We start from the raw sequence: 20,798 nt of genomic DNA on the forward strand, positions 1-20,798 counted from the left end.
GATCTCTCTCTATATAATGCAGATCTTTTTGTTTGCCTCTAAGGGGAGAGCGTGAATGCAGTCCCCTACTACCATAAATTATGCAATCAAGTTTCCCACATTTGGGGAAATCACAGGGGTCTGCACATCTGGAGTCCAATGGATAAGCCTCACTCTGGGAAAACCACCTTCGTGATCATGATATGTCCCCTGCCAGGTAAGTATTATGTAATGCAAATCTGAATGAACCAACTCCAATGCCCAAAACGGAAAACGCGCACACACGCACACATGTACGCACAGTCTGACAAAAATGACTTGATGAAACAGACATTAATAAGACCACACAGTGAGTCTTTCATGGCTTTGTTCTTGCATGCTTGTAATTACTTTACAACCCCCTTATAAAGGACTGGAAGCAACACAAATTTATTATGTCTGTTTCAATTTGAGCACCGTTATTACATGATCTGATCATGGTCTGATCATGGCCAGGCTTCACATTAGAGATTGGAAATTAAAAAGTGTGATTTTGTTTGTGTGTGTGATTTGAGCCAAAAGCATCAAACAAGAGAAGGCTCATCAACAGACACATTAGATTGGTGTTCAAAATGTAGCCAGGAGGTACAGGAACCTTAAGCAAGTTCATAGGCCAAGGTGGCCCATGCCGAGGACCCTCATGCAGATGAAGGTCAGGGGACTCCTAAATTTTACAGAGCTTCAGTCAGTCACAGTCCAAAAGTAATTACAGAAAGCAGAGGGAGGAGCTATTTATTCATTCAAAGTTAGCTCAGTTCTTGCTATGGAGAGTTTACAGTTCTGTAAAGTATTGAAGAAAAGGGTGCCAAACCTGATTTCAGGGGGTTCCAGCGCAGGTGGACACCAAAAAAGGGAGATGGCAGTATCTTAACACAGAAACATCTACCTAAGTCCAGAAGAGGTGCCCCATGGTAAAATTATAGAATGTCTCAGGTTTGGTTTTTTTTAATGAATGGTGCATTGGACACATTTAGTTGCAAGTGACAGATATGGCAAACTGACTCAATTTTTTTTTTAAGTGTGAGAGGGGAAATTAATTTTACTTATAAAGGTAAAATGCCCAGCTTAATGCCAACTGTAGCCAGAGCTGTATTCAGAGTGTCAACTGTGTTACCATATACCTCCATGTTTGCATGTGTGAGCCTGCATACACAGCCTGTATCACTGGTGACTTTTGTTCTCAGCAAGCACCAAGTGCTCCCCTTGTGAGGCTAAGGGACAACAGCTGTGGCACCTCCACATTATACCCTGGCAGCTCAGCCATGCTGGTGAAAAAAGAGTGCCTTCGCCCTCATCTTTCCAAAACAAGTCCCTAATGGGGTATCTTTGGGCTGACCCAAGTCAGGTACCCATCCAAAGATAAATGACTGTCAGAGAAAGAAATACACAGACTGTCCAGGCCTGGGCCATGTGTTATACATCACCCCACCCCCACCATGGCCTACAATGAGGAAAGAAAGTCAGGGTGCAGCTTCCAGAGCCAGGGAGATGGATACTTGGAAGGCAGAACACAGCAGACATTCATGCCAGAAAAGTCAGGCATGACCTTTAAGCTCAAATGTATCCAAAACATGCATTAACCTGATTATGCAGCTCTAACATGGAAAACTGGGGATCCCTGGCAAGGGCAGGAGTAGGACCATAAATGAGTCTACAGGGCTCCAGGCCAGACAATCCTTCCCAGTAAACACAACCCCATGTTGTGTCAGCCCATCATTTCCACTTCACTCCTTTGCACTTTGGAAGGATCCCTGTTCCTGGTCCCATAAGAGACCATTTGAAAACACATATACTTTGGTGATGCATCATTATATAAGCTCTTTCTTTACCGGTCATTCGTCCAACCACCCAAACACATTTGTTTTGGTCACTGTGAATTTATTGAAGTTCAACATGAAAGGATACAAGTCAAGGATTTTAATTCTGAACATTTGCAAAAGCAAAATACTATCATTTATACCACCAAATGACACTAGAATACTGTACCTATTCCATGAAAAACTACTGAAGTGGCCAACAACTTTTCTTAACATGCTAAGTATAGAATTATATGTATAAAATTTCCTACTGGTTTCTGATATAAGATTTGGCCAATATGCTATGCCAATTGTTGGTAACGTGCTTGCTCCTGTATGGCAGAGGCTTATAGCCCAGGAATTACATTTCCCAGAATCCTCCAGTCAGGGTCTAGATTAGATTCAGCCAGTAAGAGGCCCTGCTCAGAGACATGCAAGAGCAGGAGAAGCAGAGCATAGGTTCTGACCCTAAAGCAATGAGTAACAGGTATTTGAGATTCAGCTGAGGGCAGCAGGAGGCTATGCCAGCAGCTTCCAGCATGCTCCAGCAAATCACCCACCTCGGTATTGCTGAAATCATGGGTGGCATATCCCCTGAGATCCCTACACTTCCTGGTTACCTAAAAATTAGAGTTGGCTTTCTCTGATGTTTGTTTCCTCAACCATTCCAATTATTTTGTAAACATTGAATTCTGTGTTAAAGCTCTTTGTGTTTGAAATACCTGGAGGGATTTCTGTGTCTTTCCTCACACTTTCAAAAGTCTAAAATTCATCAACAGTGTATCTGCCTAACGTAGCGCACATGCTAATAATAGATCATTTCAAACCTAAGGAGAAAGCCCAGGAAGACTTTGGGTCCTATTTTATGAGGCTGAGAATTTCACTAATTCCACTTCAAACTTTTGCATGAAATATGTTAGACTTAAGTATCAACCCAGTGTCCACAAAACATGTTGCTTTTCCAATGACAAATGGACTGTTAAAAATACCAAGACAGGAAAGGATGGGGACGGATAGATTAGGAACTTGGGATGAATAGATACGCATTACTATATATAAAACAGATAAACACCAAGGACTTACTGTATAGCACAGGGAACTATATTCAATTTCTTGTAATGAGCTGTAAGGGAAAAGAATCTGAAAAAATACATATATATGTATATGTATAACTCAATCCCTTTGCTATACACATGAAACTAACATTCTTCAATAAAAAATAAGAATAAAAAATACTATCAAGGAGTCTGCAAATAAAGCAATACGGTGCTTTTTGCACTAAAAATTTGGCACTAAAAATAAGATGTATTACTAGACAGTCAGAGGCATGGGTAGATGGACAGATACTGGTGATGGATATATGAATGTTCATGGTAAAATTGCTTCAACTTTGCTGTACATTTGAACTTTTTCATAATAAAATGTTGGCGGTCAGGAGGGAAACATTATCAGCTCAAATCTAAAGAGTAACATTGGTGGAAGTAATATTTCTAAGTGCTTTTTAAAACTCAGTAGGATTTTATTTGCCTATAATCTAACTTTTCTAACATTATTTCTCTTTCAATATTGGCTTTTCTTTGTCCTTAGTCACACTTAAAAGCAAGTTAAGCACTGTGACTCATCACCCTTAGGGAAATCTTTCCTCCCAAAAAACAACCCTACAGTATCACTAAATACACGCATGTAAAATTCATAATTAATTATTCAATAAATATTTACAGGTCATCACAAATTATACTCTTTAAAGTCCTGAGAAAATTAGAGCTTGATGATTAAATCACATATTACTTTCCACCCTGTAATTACCATAAGCCAGTGGTGTCATTAGTAGTTTATAAATTCTACACACTAGAGTGCATCTTACAACTCACTCACAGAAAACAGCATTATTCCTACTGTTTTAAAAGGCTATTAATAAGGATTTATTTAAATTACATTTCCAATATTTTCATAAGTAAAATATTCTGATCTCCCGCACATTAGCAAAACATCTGTTCCTTATTTAACAAATACTTTTTGGATATCTCTGCTACAGAAGGCACTGTCCCAGGAGAATAGGTTACTCACAGTCCTTCTATTGGGGCTTACATTCTAGTAGGGAAGGAAATAAAAGCCAGATAGATACATTAAAAGGTAATTTTAGATACCTATGAGCTCCTTAAGAAAATGCGTAAGTAAGGCAGTGAGATGAAAATGACAGGGCAATGGGTAGTGGAAATGGGGAGTGAGGGTGGTGTTTTGGGTAGGGTAGGAGGGGGTTCTATCTTGGACAAGTTGGCCAAGGAAAGCTGCCTGAAGTAAGAGAATCTGAGCTAAACCCTGAATAATAAGGAGAAACCAGATTCTGGCAAGGAAGATTCCACTAACAGAGAACCCCACATGCAAGGGCACTGCAGAGAGAACCGACTTGGCAAATTCAAGGAATAAGCAGGAAAGGGGCTGGGAGAGGAGGACAGGGCCAGGATCTTGCAATAGCCTTGCCAATGAATGGGTTTTGATTTAATTGTAAATGAAATGAGAAATAATGGAGGGCAATAAGCTCTCTACAATAACAAAATGAACTTCCAGAGTAAACACAGTTGCTTCTATGTATAAATTATAAAGACTGCAACATAATGCCAAGGTTAGTGAAAATAACACAGCCACTACAGGGATGCCCAAAGATCTGTGGTGATGCTGCTAACTGCTGCTGCTGCTAGACAATAATAATGAGAAGAAACAATTACTAGGCACTTCCTGTGTGTCCAGAACTGGGACACATATTTTACAAGCCCCTGTGAGTGAGGTAAGTCTCTGCATTCATTTTGCAGCTGACCATCCTGAGGCTCAGAGAAAGAAATGACCTTCCCTAGGTCACACAGCTGTCATAAGGCAGTCTGGGTTTGAACCTGGATTCTGGGAACTCCAAAGCCCATCTTCTTCACCATGGAATCAAAAAACCCATTATATGCAAGCCCATTCAATGGCATGCTGGGGAATTTGGCAGCATCTATAAACTGGTCATCACTGAGACAGGTACTGCTCTCCAGTTCGTTTTATCCTAGCACATCCTAACCTGAGTAGATATAAACATACGCGCACACACACACACACACACACACACACACACGGGTGGTGGGGGGAAAGGAGATGGAGAAAAGATACAGAAAGAAGAAAAACCTAGCTGCAAGTTGTCTTCCAGTCAAAGTTTATCATCTTTTCCTGTGGCAACAGCAACACACTCACAATCTGCTTGGTTCATAAAAGTAAAAGGCAGTGCTACCTCGCAGTGGGCTATAGTTCATATTTTCCTTTTTGGCCCATGGTAAACAAGTTACGGTGTTTTATTCCTGCGCACCCATCACTCAAGCCTTAGAAGAAAAACATTGTTCCCAAATGTTTTTTTACTGCAGTGTCTTTGTGCACTGGTGATTGCTGTAATTTAACCTCCATAATAAAACAGAATCATCACTGGATGACAATTTATAGCACAGTTTCAGAACTGTTTACTTCTTCCCTCTTGCTCCATTGTGATTACGATTTACTGGTGGTGTCTGCCCTTGGGGTGCACTCCTAGAGCCCTGCCAACAGCCAACAGGTCAGACAAGGCTCTCACTTAAGGCACCGAAATACTTTGGATGCAAGAGTCAGGCTACATCTTAATGACCAGGAAGGGCTCCGTGGCTTGATCTACTCGTGTACACGGTGAAATAAACTAAAGCATTCCAGGTAATTCAGCTGTCCACCATAGAATTATGCACCTTCCTGGTAAATCACTTAGACAACACACACACAGAAGCCCAATGTTATATAATTATTTGCCTGGCTGGATGACGGGCAGAGGAAGGGGGTGGTCGTACAGGGAACAACACTGGGGCAATATTGGGAATGACAGACAAAAAACAGAAAAGATAAGACAATAAGACTTGGACTCTAGAGGCACGAAATCAAGTATCAGGAGTAGCAAAAGGGCTACAGCAACAAATCTTCCTACAAAAGATCCAACCTAGTAGTCCCTACAGGGCCTTCAACTACTGTGGGACGACTCTGGTTTCAGCTAATGTAGAGACAGCAAAAGCTGAGCAATTGCCAGCATCAGCCAGGCTATTAAAGGTGCACCCATTTTAAAGGAATCCTTAAGCTAAAAAGGGTTATGCAGCTACAGAAATGGCAGACAGGGCCATCAGAGTCAGATGGACTAGATCTGCCATACTTTCCCTCTATGACCCTGGACCTGCCTCAGTTTACTCATCTGTGAAAAGGGTGAAAATACCACCTACTTCACAAAGTTGTTGAGAAAATGGAATGCAATAATTTGTAAAGCACAAGGTGGGGACCGGATACAAAGAAAGTAACCGAAGAATCGTTCACTATACAGGTTATCATTCTACCTTTGCTCTGTTGCTTGAACTTCATATGTTTGTCAGTATAGCAGCATTAGTATTCACCTTCTCAGTCTGCCATCCTGTGGATGGATGTGTATCTATCAATGGCTCACTTTGTGTGTGTGTGTGTGTGTGTGTGTGTGTGTGTGTGTGTGTGTGTACACCTACAACTCATACCAAAGGATGAGTTATTCACACTTTCAGCATATTATCATCATGCAAGGCCTCCTCTTGATTATACTTTCCCCTTCAGCCCTGACCCTCACAGATACCCATTTTAATGAATATGATAGATAACCTTAACTGTGCATGTGTTTATAACAGATGCATGTTGTTTTACATGTTTTTAATTTATATAGATACTATTATGCTGTAAGTCTTATTCTCTTTCTTATGCATTGTTTCACTCAAGATCAATGTGGGTTGCTTTGTTACATCCAGTACATTTGACCTGTCCCTTTCCCTAATGAGGAGGTCCTAGGGACTCTACAACAACCCCCAAAATAAGGCTGCAACCAGCCTCCTCATCTCATCTTTCCTGACTACATTTCTTTAAATCAAGTCACATAGCTTAGATAAATTTATTTTAAAGGGTAGTTAGGGGAGGGTATAGCTCAAGCAGTAGAGCGCATGAATATCATGCATGAGGCCCTGTGTTCAATCCCCAGTACCTCCTCCAAAAATAAACAAATGTAATTACCTCTCCCTCAAAAAATTAAATTAAAAAAAGAACAGTACATATATGTAAATTTAAAAAATGTGCAGTCTATTGTGTATATGTATTTACATGCAATATATTGTATATGTGTAGTCAAATTGTAACAATCCTACCTAATAAAACTGAAAAATGAAAAAAAAAAGCAAAACAAAAAAAAAGGGCAGTTACATCTGTTCTATGAAGGATTAAAACACACATATAACTATTAAAATTGTGAGGCAGCTATGTCTCTGTGACGCCTGGGCTCCTCACCTGCGTCACTTTATTAGACACTGGCCTAAGTCTGCCCACACTGGACACCAGCCTACGGTCCGCTGAAAGTCTGGGGCTGATGAACTCAGGGTTTTCTTCCCTGAATGTTCTGTTTAATCTGCATCTTTGCCTTCCCTCAAACAATAAAGGGCTGTGAAAGGACCAAGCAAAAGCCTCAGAGATTTGCCCGCAACCCCCGGGAAAACACTGCAGTGCCAAGCCCATTCCACATCTCCTTTCTCTGGCAATAAGAAGCCAAAGGGGCAGGTCAGATTCCCCAAAGTTGGACAATCTGGAACTGATCCATCTGCTAATTGTAGCTGAAAATAAAGCAGGGTTCTTGGCTTCCACTGAGAACAGGCCTCTTACGGTATCTCCCAGCACAAAAGAGACCACAGGACCATGCAGCCCCTCCTTCTGAGTGTGCCCTGGGGTTTATATGTCTGGGACTGCACAAAGGCTCCATTTTCTCCAGTCACCAAAGCACACTCAGTGGAGCAGAGGGACAGAGGACAAAGGGGCCGAGCCTTCCACTGAGACTGGGAGGAGCCTTCTCATGGCGCAGCTTCCAATTACTGAGAGGGCAGAATACTTTTTCAAGGGGAAGGGTGGGTGAACATAAATCAAAAATAGAGAGAAAAGTAGGGAAGATGGCAGCCTTGCCTTCCCCACAAAGGGAAAGAGAGACAGCCAATGAGTGATGCAGACACAGAAGCAGAGACAGAAGTGTAAACCCTCCTGCAGCTTCTGGCATCCTCAGCACAACACCCTACTTTTAAGTGAACACCTACTGCTCCCCCAAGCCAAGTGGTGAGGTGTTGGGGTGACACAGGGAGCAAGACAGACACAGCCACTGCCCTGGTGGCTGTGAAGAGAAGCATTCAAATTACCACACAAACAGCATTTATCCCACTTCCACAGGCTCTGTGTGGCCTATTAACAGGCCAGTTCATCTCTAAAACTAGACTCAAGTGGCTACCCCTGGGGCTCACTGCAGGATGAGATGGCATTGCTCATACTTGGTTGCACATTAGAACCTCCTGGGGAGGTTTTGAAAATTCCCCCTGCCAAGGCTGCACTCCGGATTAAGTCAATTAGAATCTCTGATGGAGGGGTTGGCATGAGTATTTTTTTAAGCCTCCAAGTGATTCCAATCTGCAGCCAATTTTGAGAACCAAGAGGTGAATCTCTTTCTGCCTGGAATATGGTCCCTTGACCAGCAGCATCGCATCACCGAGGAGCTCATAGGAATTGCAAACTCTTGGACTACTGAAATGGCCTCTTCATTATAACAAAATTCCTGGGCTATTCTGATGAACTTTATGTTCTGGAAAGTGCTGAGATCATTCACCTTAAGTGCTTAGCGTGGTCCCTGGCCCCTGGCAGCCACTATTTATGAGATCTTATTAAAAACCTAAGGACAGACAGCACAGCACAGGGGTTGAAGGAAGCCTGCCTGGGTTGAAATCTCAGCTACCCTTGACATTTCTTATTATTAATAAGAAACTGGGCCTCAACTGCTTTACCTGACACATGGGTTAATAACTGGTAATAACTCTACCCAACTCAGAGGGGTTTGTGAGTATTAAATCAGATAATATATGGAGAGTGCTTAATACATGCTTGTCAGAGTCAGCACAACAGTGCTGTTGTGATTACAGCTCTAGGGATCCAGCTCTTCAGAGGATAGCACTGGATTGATTAAATGTCAGAGCTGAAAGGAATTCACCTTAAACTATAAAGGCACTTTTCAACCAATGATGCTGGGACAACAGATATCCACAAGCAAAAAAATGAAGTTGGACACCTACCTCACAACAAATAAAAAAACTAACTCAAATCAGATCAAAGACCTAAATGTAAGAGCTGAAATTATAAAACTCTTAGAAAAGAACATAGGCACAAATCTCCGTGACCCCAGATTAGGCAAAGGTTTCTTAGATCCGACACCAAAAGTACAAGTAACAAAATAGGAAAAATAGATGAATTAGACTTTGTCAAAACTAAAAATTTTTGTGCTACAAAGGACCATCATCATGAAGGTGAAAAGATAACCCGCAGAATGGGAGAAAAAATGTGCAAATCATGTATCTTATAAGGGACTACTATCTAGAATATATAAATAACGTTTATAACTTAATAATAAAAAGACAACACAATTTTTAAATGGGCAAAGGATTTGAATAAAAATTTCTTTGAAGAAGATGCACAAAGAGATATACAATAAGCACATAAAAAGATGCTCAACAGTATTAGTCATTAGGGAACTGCAAGTCAAAAACACAATGAGATACCACCTCACACTTACTACGATGACTATAATCAAAATGACAAATAACAAATGTTGACAAGCACATGGGGAAGTCAGAACTCTCAGACACTGCTGGTAGGAATGTAAATTTACATGACCACTTTAGAAAATATTTCAGTTCCTCAAAAGGTTAAACACAGAGTGACCACACAACCCAGCAATCCCGTTGCTATATATACCCAAAACAAATGAAAATGTATGTTCATGCAAAAATGTGCACACAAATGTTGACAGCAGTATTAGTTATTATAGCCAAAAAGTGGAAAGAACCCAAGTGACTATCAACTGATGAATGGATAAACTATAAATGGGTGTGGTACATCCATACAGAGGAATAATATTTGACCACAACAAAGAATGAAGTGTTGATATTTGTTACAATATGGATAAACCTTTAAAACATTATATTCAGTGAAAGAAACCAGTCACAAAACCACCCACTGTATGATTCCATTTATACGAAATGTCCAGAATAGGTAAATTTATAGAAACAGAAAGGAAATTAATGTTTGTAGGGAACAGAGAGGACTGCTAATGGGTACAGGGTTTTCTCTTTGGGTTGAAGGAAATCTTGGGGTGATGGGTATAAAATTCTGTGGATATATTAAAAAAAATGTTGAACTGTACACTTTAAATGAGTGAACTGTATCATATGTGAATTGTATCTCTGTAAAACTGTTAAAAAATTGCGAAGATAACTGGGTGCTGTGTTCTCGGGATTGGGCCAATGATTAGATGACTGTTTTTTTAAATGCTAACAACTCAGTTATTAAGACAAGTTGTACACATGACAAACATCAGAGAGGAAATTTGAGAATCTAATTAAAATCATTGATTATGCAAATGTGAAATTTCAAAAGTATGCAAATGCACCACACCATGATAAAAAGGAAGGATACATGGGGCTAATTTCTTCCTGTTAATTCTGCTAAAATAACTCCTTTACTGTCCTGTTCCTGCCATGGTGAGCCCCTGATGTTGTTGCTGATGAAGGCTTAGTGCTCTTTTTTCTTGAATAAAGTTTGATGAATTATTTTTTCTATAAGGTGCCTGCACAGAGAGATAAATGCCACATATTCAAATGTAACCACTTTGAACATTTTTCTTCTCCTTCTTCACGTGAGATATTGTCGCAGTCATCATTCTAGTAAGAAAGTATGTGCTGGAGGGAGGAGGGTAGAGGGAGAGAGGGTATCACTCTGGTTTCTCTTTCCTGATTCTGTGAATGAGACCAGATCATGAATTATTTATATGGATCAGGTTTTCTTTGAGATGGGAGAAAAGGCACAACAAAACAAAGAGGACTTCTTATGGGTAAGAGCCCAAAACAAGGGCTAAAATCCTAAAATATTAAAGGTGAAGAAAATCTCAGAAACAGCCCCGTCCAGTGGGTTACAAACTTGAAGAAGAAAAAAAAAAAGAAAGAAATTCCGTATCTCCTTACAATGCTTTCTTACCTTGTGTCCTGAACAATCTTTCTCTTGCCTCCAGCCAAGAATTTTTTAATGCAGCTTCACAGAATTGTAACATTTAAATGAGATAACTCAATAAAAAAAAATAAATGAGATAATAGATGTAGAGCATAGCATAGCATCTTAGCAAATGAGAAGTGCTTCATCCTGTGAAGATGACAATGGTGATAATGATGATGATAACAATGACAGTGACTCCTGCTTACTCTCTATAGAGTAAATTTTAGATGCTGCTAATATCCTACCTATGAGATTTCAGACCTCATACAGTCAAACACTCTGTTATGTTCCCTAAGAGAGGTTTTGACCCTAATCTGTCTAATCTAGGGGTTGCAAAGTCTATGCTTTGGGGGACCAGAGTGGCAACATGAATGACCAGGGAACAGCATGGAAATTAACCAATTGGGTAGTGCACACAGATTGTGGCTATGTGGGAATGGAGGCCTGGGATAGCTACAACTCTTAATTTTTCAAGCTTTAAATCTGGATATTTTTATATCATTTCATATTTTTATATGTGATTTTATTTTTTTCTCAAAGCCCACATGGATCAAGTAAAACCTGTCTATGATTTTCTCCATCTCCACTGAAGCAATTCCTATGTGAATGGTCACTGACTCCACTCTATGCTCATTTTTCCAAGAGAAGACTAAACACATTTCCCTAGAGTCAATTCATTTCCACCATGTCTGACCTCAGAGGCTACCTGATTTCCCCATGTGGACCACACATCATTGCCACCAAGACTGCAGTGACAGACTCCCAGCACAGCAAGGGAAGGGGTTCGCTGAGCCCTTTGGGGAAAGTTCTCAAGGAGAGAGGCTGCCTAGCTCCAAAAGCCCCCTAACAGAGGCCACCTTGTAGTCAGCCACACAGCTGCCGGCAGGCCTAGCCCCTGCAAGTCTGGCTGTGCTCCTGCCTGGGGCTGCTTCTAACACCTCCCTGCAGCTGGCACCTGTCTGCTCACCTTTTGGTAAAAGCACCGAGAACCAGTACCTTTACCCAGCCCAGAGACACCTGCATGGGGGGAGGATACAGCTCCCCACTGGCCGGTGTTAGGATGTTTATAAGCAACTCCTTACCATGACCTAGATGATGGTCTCCTTGCTGATGCCACCACAGGCTCCTAGGGCCCCGGAGAAAGTCCCTCTCTACAAACCTATCAAACACTCTGATGAGATGCTCAGGAATCTCTGGGTGCACAGTGTGGGGAGCCTTCTAAGGATATTCCCAAGGATATGCTGTTCCTCCCCAGCTGACACAAAAACATCAATTAAAAAGCACAAACACACACACACACACACATATTTGCCTGGGATTGTACAAAGCATTATGTGTTGTCTGTTCAAGCAGCCAGTGCAGCTTGGGATGGGCAATCAAGGATATCCCAGCTGATTTTTAACAAAGACTCTGATGATTCAAAAGGGCTGTCATCCCTCTCCTGGAAGCAGTGTAAGTGAAATGCCATTGAATCCCTAACTACCTTTTCATTTTCCCCTCATAACCTAATTTAGAAAATGTAAATAATATCCCTGTGTTTGTGGGACCAGCTGCTTCTTACCTCCATATGGGAAACTGAGCAAAGACCAAAAAAAGGCAACAGATGCCACCAACACGTCCCTGGTTAAACATCCTAAATACACATTCAAAATATTTCTGAAAATCTTTCATTTGCTGCCAGTAATTTATACAATTATAACAAGTTGGTCTTTTATTATTGTTATGATTATTATTATTGCTTTATTCTGTCATCTGGATATATTGATGGTGACACTTCGGTGATTCACCATAATTTCCTCCCAACCATGAACCTTTTAAGGTTTCTTTCACCTCACCTGGATATAAATTAAATGGCATTATTTTCTACCTGTCTGATTTGTTGGAACAACCATGTAATACTCTGGAAAATCAGAAGACTTGTGATGTGATATTGCTGTGTTCAGCTACCCCCAACTACGACCCATTTGCTTTGCTTCAAAGTGTCCTGACTGTCATCCACCAGCAGACAACACCTTATTCTAGTCAAAGGGAGTAAGGCAGTCAGAATACCACAGGGCAAGCCCAGCATCTCCACATGGGCTCCCTGATGAGGTGTAATTGCTACTTGGCTAACAGAAGGGGCCAGCACTGTAATTTCACATGGGTCTCTGTGGCCACTAGCCCCTCTTCTCCAGGCTGCTTGGTCTACTCCTTCTTGACCAAAGTGACAGGGAATCTTTCAAAACTGGGTTTTGTAAATGGAGAATAAAAATAGGCAATGAAAATGGGAAGTATGATTTTAAATAACATTTCACTTTGGATGCAAAAGGAATTCTTTTCTTTGTCATAAAGAAACATAATATAAACCACACACACATAAACTAAATCCAAACTTCACTTGTGAGTCAGAGGAGAAGTGGATCATTTGGTGGGAGAAGGGAGCAGGGAGCAGGGCAGGCACAAACACACAGGAAATGCTTGAGACTTTAACTCACCCCGTGTCCTGGTGACCACTCATCCCAAGCACGGAGCATTGACCCCAGTGATAGCATCATTACTAGCGTGGCCAGTTCTTTCATGAACACCTACCAAATGCCCTGCCTGGGTCCTGAAGATGTAAGAAGAAGCATGACCAACATGGTCCCTGCCCTCATAACACTGAGATTGTAGGGTGGAGAATGACAAGATGCAAGACAAAACTGAGATAAACAAAGTACAACTTTCAAAACACTGTATAAAGGAAATAAGCAGGATGCTGTGACAGGTAATGCTGGCAGGATTGGGGCAGAGCTTGAGATGGGTGCCCTGACCCAGACAAACTACAGCTGAAAACACCAAGCCCAGATGGTGAAAAGAGTTTGGCAACTGCTCTCAGCATTGCTCCAAATTCTCCTTCATGACATCATTCTCTGATCTACGAAAAGCCTCTTGAACTTGCTCATAACATCAGTTCCATTTCTTAAGGGTAGAGAGCTGCCCATGTTTACCATCTGCCACATGAAGAGAAACATGTGCCAGGCCTGGAGGCATACATCCTAGTTCTAGCATCGAGCCTGTGCTTTACAACCAAAAGCTCCTTCAGCCAGGCCCAGAGAACACCAGGGGAACTCATGGTTTTTCTGCTAAGTCATGGCCTTACAACACTCATTTCCTCCTCCTTCCTCTGTCCAGAAATCAAGTATTCCTTCATCAGATCCAACCAAATGAAGGAAGGAAGGAAGGAAGGAAGGAAGGAAGGAAGGAAGGAAGGAAGGAAGGAAGGAAGGGCAAACAGGTCACAAGATACAGTAGCACAAAAAATAAGTCTTTTCCTTCTCCAATTGTGGCTCAAAACATTTTTTTCGGAAGCAAATTTACTCCTTTTTCAAGGAACAAGCTTTGAAATTTTGAGATGAGATCGGAAATGAAGATAAGACAGAAAAATCTTTTAGATAAGTACAGCTACCTCCATTGGTTGATAACTAAAGTCCATCCTAGCTATGTTTAGTATATTCAACTCCTAAGACCGCTATAGCTCATTTTGGACTTAATGTCTAAAGAATCCTTATGACCTAAGAGCCATTTTATGTGGGGAGAATTCTGTCCTTAATTTAGACATTTGTAAGCAAATGGTTGATTTCATTTCCAACTTAATGGGTATCCTTTTGAAAGCACTCTTCACGAACAATTTTCACAAGGCCTACAGCTATAGATGAGTTTTTATACCATAAGTGTTTACACAGTCTCTGTAGATATGAAATCCTTCTGTAGTATATTTTTTTGGTAGAAAACATGCCTTCCTTTGGTGCATCCTGCTTTTCATGCCTCAGTGTATATATTTACATAAAAACATAGATGTGTTTTGTAGTCATATATATGTAGACACGTACCAGTCAAAAAAACAGCTAGAGAAAGTCACTTTAATAGTGCCCTCTGGCTTTTTGGAAGACTAGTGTAAATCTCTTCTGCAGGGGAAAAAAAAATCCATTTTTCTGAGAAGGTAAATGTTTATTAAATGCAAATACTGATATTCGTTACCTAGAAAAATGTCTTGCTGCATGTGAAATTTCTCCATAAAAAGCTTTCAAGTCCCAGGTTTCTCCAGATAAGGCCCTATCGGTGAACTGATGCGTGAATGCACTGAAATTGAATTACTGTACAACAGCAATTACTTTCCACAGTACAGCTATAATGGGAATCAGTTCCGCAATGAACAGCAGGTAGCTATAGAAAGAGGGAAAACCTTAATATATAATCTAGTCTTTTTTAGCTTTTCCCAAGAGGCAGAGATGCTTATTTTTAAGCAAAACACTCTTTTTCAACAGCCAAATTTATCATTTTATCAATGTAAATCAAAAAATAAGTGAAACAGGATTAATTTTATTTGCAGGTATGAGCTTCAAAGTGCTTTCAAAATTTATGAAATATCTCATCCAAAGTTTGGAAACTCAGTGAGTTCAGCTGCAACTTGCCTGTCTTTCACAGTGCCTGATGAAGTTTCTTTGTTTAGATACTCCTAATCATTTGCGGGAGAAAATAGATCAAATAGTTACTGTTTTGCCTAATACGATACCAGAATAGATACCATCCTATAATTCTCTCTGTCTCTGTAAAAAATGTTTAAGTTTGTGGAGGTCTGAACTTGTACAGCCTGACAGAGAAAGCCACACAGATCTGTGCCTGGCCTGAATCCAAGAACACCTGGGGAGATGGACAGAGGTTACAATTCTGGTGCAAATCAGTGTGATAACCCCAAAGTTGCTCCACAATATCAAAGGCAAAACACCACGCTGGAGAATTCACCCTTAGAAAACCATTCTGGAGAACACTAGTATAAATTAATAAGTTCTCCAAGAAGTCATTCTTTCTGTAATTTCCTCGGTTTATCTACTCTTTTCAAGGTATGCTGCTCATCTGGGTTATATGGACCATATGGAAATCTGAGGATCATTATTTCTTCCTGGTTGTGTTAGAATCTGTTCTAAAAGTCTACCTCTATGATCAGAGTTACTTCCTACAGATTCTCCTCCAAATGCACATTTAGCTGTGCTTGTTTGGAATTCCCTGGTGCCTCATGACCCTTCCAGCTGTGTGATAGTTTATGCTACTTCTAGTGGAGGCTTGGATATTAAATACAAAGGAAAGGCTGAGACAGCCTGTCTGTATCACCAACGCCATGGAATGCACATCCTTTGCCTTCTCCCTTTCCTCAATCAGGGAAAAGAGTGTGACTATCAGAAGCTCAGGGGAAAGGAGAGCTGTGTCAATTCTGCCTCCCATGGACATTTCAGATGAGCTCTGACTTGTAACACAGCCAAGACTTTCCAGGTGTCACTTAGGAATGGCCCAATGAGAATGCACAGCCGGTAAAGGATGTATCACTTCCTGCAGGTTCAGCATATGAAATATCTCCCTTGAAATGTTAATGAACTAAAAACACATTGATTCCATTTCCTGTTCATTCACAGGGCTTAAAACTTGATAAATTGCTTGGCAACATTAATTGAGGGCTTGGTAACATGTAAATGTTTGAACAAAGAAGTTGAGAGATAATACTTGAAGCTCAATCCTTATATACAAGAGCAAAGACCAGCACTGCTGCATCAAACCCAATGTGGCTTTATGTTAAAACAACCTACATCAAGCCTCCAAGTGGAACTGAAAAAATTATTTAAACCACAAGTGGCATTAAAAACTGTTAGAAAATATTAGTTAAGAAATGCTACCATAATGACAGCACCATTATGTTAATGGCAATTATTGAAGCTAAGGTTATTTGTCATTTGTCAGCCTGAAAAAAAAAAAGTTACATGTAGTCCATTACCCACCAGATGACAGAGGTTATGTAATGGGCAGGCCACTCTGGGTTTCACATTTACTTCAGACATCTGACAGGGAGAAAATAGGATTTTCTGTGATAGGATAATTGCATAGTGGAGAGTAATTCAAAAAGGGGACGAGTATGATAAAATCACTCTGATTCAACTAATCACTGGGAAAAGTGATGGGAGAAATGATGAAATCAAACCAGAAGAGACAGAGAAAAAGACCAACACTGTTTTACAGCCAAGAGATGTTAGAGGACTGGGTTACTCTTGTATTCTTTTTTTTTTTCCCTCAGCACTAACTGGACCTCCCTCCACAGACTAAGGGTGTTAGTGCAGTTTTCTAAATTGTTGTTGTCAGTCTTATAAATATTTTATATACATAAATGGAAATTTAAATTATCAGCATTGTTTGTGAGCTAGCTTTTTCCTCTGTGTTCTTGAGTGCTCCCAGCCTTCCACCACTGATGAGCACTTGGTGCTAAGTCACTTATTGGCAGGAAGGCACTAGAGGAGGCACTAGGGCCTCTGACCTGACTCGGATGGCTGGGATGGGGGTGAGGGCTCAGAAAGGGGAGGTTGCTACACATAGTGCATCACAGGGATGGAGTAAATTCTAAGATAAGGTGTTTTCCTGGGCCATTTGTGAAGGGGATCACTGCTCTGCGGGTAGCAATGGACTGGAAAGTCAGGGCCCTGGTGCACAGTGGTGCATTCTAATGCAAGGCAGCAAACCACGACTCCACCGCAAATCCACCAGCAAACGGAATTTGAGGTCTTTGCACTTCAAATTATCACAAGTGCCATGGGCAATAGCAATCTTTCCTATTCGAGAAGCAAGGTGTCATTGTAGTATGAAAAATAGTTATACTCACTGCTCCCCTGGCCTCAACATAAACCAATATCCAGGAGGCCTGACAGTGGCCACCCTATCTCTTTCCAAATGCCACATGATTCCTGACTGTTGCCAACAGAGCCACACAGTTCACAACAGGGACCAGGCTGATCTCAATGAAGAAACTGTCTCCAGACCAAACCCCAACTTGACAAGCCCTCTTTCCTGTTTAAAAATTGGGAGCAGGGGAGAACCACATATTACTGGACCAGTTACCCTAGATTTTGTGGCACCAAGTGTGCTTACAAAAGGCCTAATACTCTATTTAAAAATACATAAAATACACAGCTCAGAGAATCCTGGATGCCTTTATTTACTCTGGGAACATTTCAATTCAAATAGAGCAAAAAGAACTTTTTCCTTCTCCAAGGAACCATATCAACCATATCAGTCTCTCTCTCTCCCTCTTTTTCTTAACCTCACTAAATTAAAGTAAAAAAATTTCAGAATTAGTTTTCCTCTTGTCATCATCCAGGGGCTTCCTGAAGCTTCAGGACTCTCTCACTATTAAATGTTCACAAACTTGGAGGTCCTGTAGCCAGCAGTAACAGCACATTCACTGAACTTGACTTTTGCCAGGCCTGTGCTAAAAACACTTGACACAGATACACACAGAGGAACTGCAGTCCTACTGCCTGGGTGCCAGCGGAACTCCACTGAGCCTGCCCAAGTGACCCAGGCCAAGCCTGTTTGCTCATCTCTAAACCAATGATAGTAAAGTGTCTCATTCCCAGGGTTGATACAAGAATGAAATGAGATGTCACATGCAAAGTGCTTAGCACAGGGCCTGGTGCATAGTGAACTCAATAAACATAAGCAGGGATTAGTAAGTCACTGACTCCTAAGATCTCCAGGGAGGTAAGTGAGGAAGAGGTCCACCAGGTTTACTCAGTTTTTCTCACAGGCTTCCCACCTTGGGGCAGAATTGAAATTTGGAGCAGTTCTCTCTACTCCAGAGTTCTTGTCTCACCTGCCATGTGGGTCCCTGCCCCTGAGCAACCACATCCAGGTTCTAGTGTCGGCTGGGCCTCTGTATCATGAGAGCATAATGCACAGCCTCCCAACCCCGACCGCCCCAAGTTCCAGACACCGAGCCTTCCATGTCTGTCAATTGCAAAAACAGAACCTAAGGATATTTATGTTCCTTTCTACTCTGAAATTGTGTGATTCACAAAGAAACCCAATTTGGGACAATAACAGCATTTCCCTTCCTCTCAAATTAATGATGTTGTTACCAATATTTAAAACAAAATAAAACATTTTTATTCATTTTTCAAGGATTCAGGAAAATGTGCATTTGAATACTACTCCTGCTGAAGGAACTGTAGATTGGCATGACCTCATCAAGTCAGAAATATACTCCTATGTATAAAGAGATTTAAAGATTGGTTCAGAGCCTCGGAACTGTCTCTGTGTTTGGGAATACACCTTACAGAAATCATCATACACTGCAGGATGCTGACGGCATGAAAGTCATGAAGGAAGTGGACTCTGGAGTCCTTGTATCTGGGGCCCATCCCCCACTCCCCATGTGACCTCAGGGAAGTGACTTAACTTCTGCCTCTCAGTCTCCTCTTTTGTAAAATGAGGGTAATAATAGTAACTTTGTTGACAGGGTCATTATCAGAATAACTAAGTATGTGTAAAATAGAGGAGCACCCAACATGCAGTGGGTACTGAGTCAGCTAATCAATTGTTAACACACAAGAAGATTCACTGCAGCATTATTTATATCAAAGCTTACAAACAACTTAAATATCCAGACATAGATTTACAGTAAAACCAGTTATGACACATACACATACCCATAGACTGAAATGTTATGTAGCCATTTAAGAAAATCACAAAACAACACAGTGACACAAAAAAATTCTACAATGGGCTTAAAAAAAAAAAAAAGCTAGATACAAAAGCAAACAGGCAATACAATTGCCAATTTGAAAAAAAAACATAAGTACATGCACAGAAATGCAAAGAAAAAAGACTAGAAGAAAAAAAAAAAAAACAATAAAAGAAGCCTTGATTTCCTGCTGGGTGGTGGGTCTTTTATGTGATTTTTTTTCTCTCATATTTTTCAATCTATCCTAAAATTTCCAACAAAGGGATGTTCATTTTACAGAAAGAAAACAGTAATTGTGGTGAAGTTTGGTTTTTTCTTTTTTTAATCTCATGGTTTTGACTGTTAGATTCAAATGGCCACCATGCTGCCATGTCTCTGAAGAATACCATTTGCTTTAAGGTAGTGACATAAAGACACACTGGAGGTCACCATCCAGTTCCCAGGGTTGGCTGTCCATGCAATATTTCTGTGGCAAGTAAAAGTATTTTTTGGTTCTAAAGCACTTCAGAGTTTCCTCCAAGAAGTCTCATCTTATTTAAATTAATAATCTCAGTAGCCACAGAAGCTACCATTCACTGAGCACTGTCCATGCGCCAGGTTGTGTGCTAAATGTCTAAGAACCATTAACTGTTTGACCTTCACATTTCCTGTCTGAGTTTTTCCCATTTTACAGATGAAGAAATTGAGGCTCATGAAGGCTATTTTACAGAATGTTGAAGCTTAGTAAGTGACAAAGGCAGACCCTCACCTAAGTCAAGCTCTTGCTTTTACCTAAACTACCATCCCTCCTTCCCTAAATCAAAATACTACAAAAAAGTTTTAGAAACAAGAAAATGTGCAGGATTATCAGGTCTAAAGCAGAAATAGCTTGTCAAATTTTGGTTCAGCCAATTAAGGATGAGGAATCTAAAGCAGGAAATGAACTTTTACAACAAGTGATTCTGGAGATAATAAAACTGAAAAGTAAGTAAACTATACTTCAGAAAGAGCCCTTCAGACTGCAATTCTTTCCCATAATCCTGTTCCAATATGGCATTAACATAGAATTTTGCAACATTCACATGTCCCAAATCAAGAATGTTAGATGCTTTGTTTTGTTGATAACAAGGAATAAAGTTGGAAGCCATCTTGGAAATCCAAAATGATACACATGTGCACTGCAGTTCCTTCCATTCTTCCTGCTAATATAAAGTTTCAGGGAGCTCTTGCCAGTTGAGACAAACATTATAATTACAGTAATATTCCAACAGAGTAAAAAGAACTTCCAGCTTCATCTAGACTCATTTACTCCATGGAGAGTTTCAATTCCTTATTTTGGCAAGCATTGCTTAAAGTTTTTTTTACAGTTG

The 20,798-nt window shown here is 40.6% G+C and overlaps 1 protein-coding gene and 1 non-coding gene across 2 annotated transcripts in view; both read right to left on the reverse strand.

Annotated features, from left to right (window-relative positions):
• CACNA2D3 (calcium voltage-gated channel auxiliary subunit alpha2delta 3) overlaps positions 1–20,798 on the reverse strand; it is a 776,419-nt gene that overhangs the window by 597,962 nt on the left and 157,659 nt on the right. The window lies entirely within an intron of this gene.
• Positions 41–204, reverse strand: LOC116657362. The gene has a single exon (XR_004312481.1). It is a non-coding gene; the product is annotated as a U1 spliceosomal RNA (small nuclear RNA).

Source organism: Camelus ferus, chromosome 17, assembly GCF_009834535.1.
Source record: "Camelus ferus isolate YT-003-E chromosome 17, BCGSAC_Cfer_1.0, whole genome shotgun sequence".
Lineage (NCBI taxonomy): Eukaryota > Metazoa > Chordata > Mammalia > Artiodactyla > Camelidae > Camelus > Camelus ferus.